This window comes from Haliotis rubra, unplaced genomic scaffold (assembly GCF_003918875.1).
Source record: "Haliotis rubra isolate DU_JTF1 unplaced genomic scaffold, ASM391887v1 Scf1827, whole genome shotgun sequence".
NCBI lineage: Eukaryota > Metazoa > Mollusca > Gastropoda > Lepetellida > Haliotidae > Haliotis > Haliotis rubra.
This window is the reverse complement of record NW_025765811.1, coordinates 15,483-22,503: the sequence shown is the minus strand read 5'-3', so window position 1 is coordinate 22,503 and position 7,021 is coordinate 15,483.

The following is a 7,021-nucleotide window of genomic DNA, read 5'->3' as shown; positions in this document are numbered from 1 at the left end:
CATTGGTGAAGAGCGGTTTTCTTGCTACGAAAAGTAATCCACTGTGTTTTGTTTTGCCTGTACAATGAATTCAAGCCCACACCATGAATGTTCAATGACGTTGTTAGCGTCATACCGTTATCCCTCACGTCCCCAAACATCTGCAAACTGGATGTGAAATCTGAAATCAACAGTTTCTTAGTTGTCATCGTTTCTTTAAATCAGTTGATCTTAGGTATGTGCATAAGTCACCAGATGGCGCAATTTTTATTCATCTCTATCTGTAAAACCTGACTGACAGAACGACGGATCAGACCATCAACAGAAGCGGACGAAATGTGCGACTTGTTATGGTGTCGGCCAAGGCCGTAGTTTCACTAACGATAACGTCGATAATGAAAAATCACCCTCCAACCACTGTACATAGAGCGAGTCTCCTTCAATCGGTCCGTTCTGTCACGTGTTTCCAGTCAACCTGTACCATTTGCACCATTATTATTACCCAGCTACAATACAATTGGCTAAACCTCAATGCTGACTTTGTCTCCCATTTGTCAACTATCCTGAACTACTAACAGACTGCATCAACGCTCGTCAACAGTTGAATAAAGTCTGCTAAAACCACTTTGGGTAAATTCAGGCTAATCACAAGCATTACTGTAAATGACATAAGCGACACAGACGCGACTTAAGGACAAGCGTGTAACCTATGTGCATGGAGTTAGTTGCTGTCTGAGTGTCGCAGGAACTACAAAGTCCATTCTGGCTGATGATATTTATTGTATGCACGAAACCTGTGGGTCACAACAACATGTTAAAGTTGCTGCCTGACATGTGTGTCATTTCACAGATAATATAAATGTTAATCATCAATTATTAAATACTCAAAATATATTCTATGGAAGTACTTGTATTTTAAACAATTAATTTTATCACTGGCAATTTCCCCATAACATTGTTTAATATCATGTTGAATATACTTCATACCTGAGAAATAAATACCTTTTGCATAATCAATTAAAACAATCATTCCAAATTCACAACATTCCAAATTTACAACATACCCGGGGGTCACAACAACATGTTAAATTTGCTGCCTGACATAGTGTGTGCTGGGCCTCTGACACATGTAGTTTTTATAGAGAGCAGTCATGTGACCTGCCCCGCAACATTTGCAGGGACTGCATGTGCCAAAGCCCAGGATGTTCCAGTCAGACCACAAGTAAGGTGGGCTGTTTACACCAACATCAGTGAGAGTGCTGGAAAGTATGGTGCAGTGTTAGTGACAGATATTAGCCTGTGACACCTTCCCCCTCTTCGTGAAAATGTCCTCACTGACATTTCAAAGACGATCACCATCTGAAATTTAAAATCAACAGTTCATATTAGCATACATATACACGTTATCTGAAGGAATGAATTTTCTCAGACGAAGACTTCAGTATTGGCCTGATGCTGCATGACCCAGTTACCATCACTGAACCAAGTCGGTTGTCTTCTGTCACGAAGAGATCGGCGAGGTACGAATGGACTGACTTGCTGATCAAGATTGGTAGGAGTCTGAACATCCATATTCTGCTCCTGACTTGTATCTACAACACTGACATCATTTGAAATAGCGGGAGTATAAACCTCACGAGAAGATGAAACGAGAGAAAGACCACCGTTTCCAAGGCCACTCTGAGAGACAACTACCCAATCTTCACAATCACTGTTATCCGACGAAAGATGGTCAGATTCCTCAGAGACCACACCCTGATTTGATTCATCCTGCCGGAATACTTGCTCACCTGGAGATAGGAGAGACATGAAAGGAAGGAGCATGTTTCTGTGCAACGTCTTTGTGGAGCCTTGTCCGTCTTCTCGTTTGACGATGCAATCAGGTATATCTCTGTTCAGCTGACAGAGTAAAACATAAGACTCACGAGACCAAAAATCTGCCAATTTATGTTTTCCCTTCAAACCCACATTCTTCACCAGAACCCTATCACCTTCAGAAAGAACAGCTTCCCTCACCCGACTGTCATATCTCATCTTATGACGACTAGCAGCGTTTTCGGATTGCTCAGAAGCAACCTTATAAGCAAACTTCAACCTTTCCTTCAATTGTGACACATAATCTGTCCCAGACCTCTCATGTACATTTTCAAAAAAAGCATCCAAAGCTAAACGTGGATGGCGTCCGAACATGAATAACCTGTACTATCATGTTTGGTAGCATTGTATGCATGGACTAGAGCTGGAACATATATTTTCCAATTTTCCTTCTGATTATCCCCCAAAGTAACATTTTGTGAAGAGTCTGGTTGAACCGTTCTACCATACCATTTCCCATAGGATGATATGGTGAGGCGCTAGTCTTCACTGTACCTGCAAGTCTACATAAAGCTCTGATCACTTTAGATTCAAAATTTCTTCCTTTGTCACTATGTAGTCGAGCTGGAAATCCATAATGAAGGAAAAAATCAAACAAGACCTTAGCTGTTGTAGTAGCAGTCTGGTTTTTCGTAGGGATAGCCTGTGCAAACCTGGTAAAATGATCGGTGATCACTAGAATATTACCATAACCTCTAGCTTCCTCCAATGACAGATAATCAATACAAACTAATTCCATAGGTTGACTAGTGGTGAGATTAACCAACGGAGCAGCTACTTGGTTTGAGAATTTTTTAGCCTGATACATCTGCCACAACATCTGACCTTTCTATCCACATCACTGGTTAAACCAGGCCAATAGAACCGTGACTGAACTAAATCCACTGTTCTATCGCGTCCTTGATGACCCATATCATCATGTAGTGCCTGAAGAACAAGTGTTTGCCACTGTTTTGGTAAGACAAGTTGATATCCTAAACTGTTTTGATGCCACCTCTTCCTGCAGAGAATACCATCTCTTAAGACAAATTTTGACCATTGTCCTAAAAGCCCACGTACAACATCAGTTCCCTTACTAAGTTGACGTGGAGTAGGTTTTCTCTCCTTCAGCACAAAATCTGCTACCCTAGCTATATCAGGATCCTTGGATTGTTCAAATATCCAATCAATATGATTTAAAAGGGACTTTGCTCTCCTCAAGAACAGCCGGACATACACCTAACGACTCAACAGCATTCATGGTCTGACAAGAACAAACTGCTTTGACTACATCTGCCTGAATATGCTGAGAAAACTGAGGGTGATGGGATAATGCATCTGCATCTTTGTTACTTTTACCTGCACGGTAGGTAACTTTGAAGTCATAAGTGGACAAAGCAGCTAGCCATCTATGACCAGTGGCATCCAGTTTGGCTGTAGACAAAACATATGTAAGAGGATTGTTGTCGGTTCTTATTTCAAAACGACTTCCATATAGATATTCATGGAATTTATCACATACAGCCCACTTCAGCCCCAAAAAATCCAGTTTATGGATTGGATAATTTCTCTCGGTTTTCCTCAGTGCTCTACTAGCGTATGCTATCACACATTCCCTACCATCTGAACTTGATAAAGTATTGCCCCCAGGCCTTCCATACTTGCATCTATGTTAAGGATAAAAGGCTTAGTGTAGTCTGCATAGGCTAGTACAGGAGGTGATGTAAGGCACTCAATTAAAGTATCAAAAGCATCCTGCTGATCACTATTCCACGTCCATATCCCCTTCTGTTTTGGCTTTCCCTTCTGGAGATTCCCAAGAAGTAAATCTAACAAAGGTTTTGCTATCCTGGCATAGTTTTTTACAAATTTCCGATAGTAACCTGTGAACCCTAGAAACTTCTGTAGTTCCTTGATATTCTTTGGAATTGGCCAATTTATCAATGCTTCGATTTTCTCTGGATCAGTTTCTACACCCTGAGAAGAAACAATATGCCCAAGGTACTTTACCTCACTTCTGAAAAGCTCACATTTTGAATGCTTTAACTTTAGACCATGCTCTCTTAATCTCTGAAAAACAGCCTCAACTCTCTCCAAATGTTGTTCAAATGTTTTGAGAAAATGATGATATCATCAATATAAATCAAGCATTCCTTAAGATGTAAATCCCCCATGCATCATTCCATTAATCTCTGGAAGGTTGCTGGTGCGTTTGTCAATCCAAACGGCATTCTGTTACATTCATAGAATCCGAGAGGACCTGCTGAAAATGCTGTTTTCTCTTTGTCTGATTCCTTAAGTTCTACATACCAGTATCCAGAGCTCAAATCTAGCTTTGAGAACCATCCCGAACCAACGAGACAATCAAGAGTTTCATCAATCCTGGGTAGAGAGTATGAATCCCTAATGGTTCTAGAATTGAGCTTTCTCATGTCAATACATACTCTCAAACTATGGTCACATTTGCGAACCAAGACAATATTTGAAGAATAAGGACTACTGCTTTCACGTATAGCTCCACACTCAAGCATATTCTTTAAATGTTGCCTGACTTCTTCAAATAATGCTGGGGGTATTCTACGATATGGCTCCTTAAACGGTTTATCATCCATAAGGTTGATTTCATATTGTGTTGTTGTAGTATGACCTAAATCCAAAGCATGTTGAGACATAATGTCTGACCAATGACTAAGCATATTTTCAACCTTGTGTTTCTGATCACATGATAATGGGCTGCCCTCTAAGTCAATGGTATTGGGAGGAACCTCACCATCAGAGCAAGGAGACTTGTCTATAGTCAGAGAAAAACAATTCATAACTTGTACCTCCTGCAAATTACATAGCTTGGCTTTACTTGGGAGTGTAATTTCCCTTGCCGACAAATTACAAACTTTGACGTGAACTATAGTACTTTTGCCTTGAGCCCCTAATTCCACCACCCAGGGACATACACCTTACCCTTGAGGTACGCTACTATTTTCCATCTGTTCTGTGACAACAGTCATTTTGCGGGATTGGGTATGTACTATACCCCTCAATGTAGCCACTGCCATGGGCTTAATGGAAACTGGTTGTTTACTGGTTGATCTGACAATACGGACACTTGAGGTATTCAAATAATCCAGGATTGTCTGCCACGGAATAATGGCGGAAGAATTTGAGTGCATTTGTACCAAGAATTACGGGAACTCTAGCATTAAACCTTGTGTCTTTTACTACCAGGACTGGAATGACATACATGCCAGTATCAAATGCAACGCTAATGGGAACTCAATATACCCTAAGTATGGCAATTTGTTACCAGTTGTACCACTAGCTTCCAACTGAAACTCATCTAAACTGCGCAACTCAAGATCATTCATGCTATCATGGTAAAACGATTCTGCAATAGTTGTTACCTGTGAACCTGTATCAAGTAAGACTAAACATTCCCTGCCATTAACGAAGACATCAGCTTCGACACTCGGACCAACCATCCGGGAATACAAATCATTGGAGCTGTGAGTATCACTGACATCTGTTTGCTCCTCAACAGAAGTCAACACTGGTTTAAAGCCTTATTACTGACAATACCCCTACCACGAGTCTGTCCACGACCACCAGAACCAGAATAACTGACAGATTCAGTAACTTTTCCAACCTAAGACTCAAGATGTGTTAACCTGGTGACGATCTCGCCAACATCCTTTTCCAACTTTGATTTATGTTGACTTGAAGATTTCTGAGTTTTTTCCAAGTTATCTAACCTCTTCATAATATTCTTCAAATGTTATGCTATATATCAGAATCAACAACCTGCAAATGGAGGTGGTCGAGTCTGTATACCGTATACATGACAGTGTGTGACCAGTGTAATATCATCATACTATATATACAAACGTGGATGACATGGTGGTCGAGTCTGTATACCGTATACATGACAATGTGTGTGACCAGTGTAATATCATTATACTATAAGCACAAACGTGGGATGACAAGGTGGTCAAGTCTGTATACCGTATATATGACAGTGTGTGACCAGTGTAATATCATTATACTATAAGCACAAACGTGGATGACAAGGTGGTCAAGTCTCGTATACCGTATATATGACAGTGTGTGACCAGTGTAATATCATTATACTATAAGCACAAACGTGGGATGACAAGGTGGTCAAGTCTGTATACCGTATATATGACAGTGTGTGACCAGTGTAATATCATTATACTGTATATACAAACGTGGGGTCACATGGTGGTCCAGTCTGTATACCGTATATATGAGAGTGTGTGGACCAGTGTAATATCATTATACTATGTATACAAACGTGGGATGACATGGTGGTCGAGTCTGTATACCGTATACATGACAGTGTGTGACCAGTGTAATATCATTATACTATATATACAAACGTGGGATGACATGGTGGTCCAGTCTGTATACCGTATACATGACAGTGTGTGACCAGTGTAATATCATTATACTATATATACAGACGTGGGATGACATGGTGGTCGAGTCTGTATACCGTATACATGACAGTGTGTGACCAGTGTAATATCATTATACTATGTATACAAACGTGGGATGACATGGTGGTCCAGTCTGTATACCGTCTACATGACAGTGTGTGACCAGTGTAATATCATTATACTATATATACAGACGTGGGATGACATGGTGGTCGAGTCTGTATACCGTATACATGACAGTGTGTGACCAGTGTAATATCATTATACTATGTACACAAACGTGGGATGACATGGTGGTCGAATCTGTATACCGCATACATGAGAGTGTGTGGACCAGTGTAATATCATTATACTCGTATATACAAACGTGGGATGACATGGTGGTCCAGTCTGTATACCGTATACATGACAGTGTGTGACCAGTGTAATAACATTATACTGTATATACAAACGTGGGATGGCAAGGTGGTCGACTCCTGTGTACCGTATACATGAGAGTGTGTGACCAGTGTAATATCATTATACTTGCATTTACAAACGTGGGATGACATGGTGGTCGAGTCTGTATACCGTATACATGACAGTGCGTGACCAGTGTAATATCATTATACTGTATATACAAACGTGGGATGATTAAGGTGGTCGACTCTGTATGCCGTATACATGAGAGTGTGTGACCAGTGTAATATCATTATACCATAATCACAAACGTTGGATGACATGGTGGTCGAGTCTGT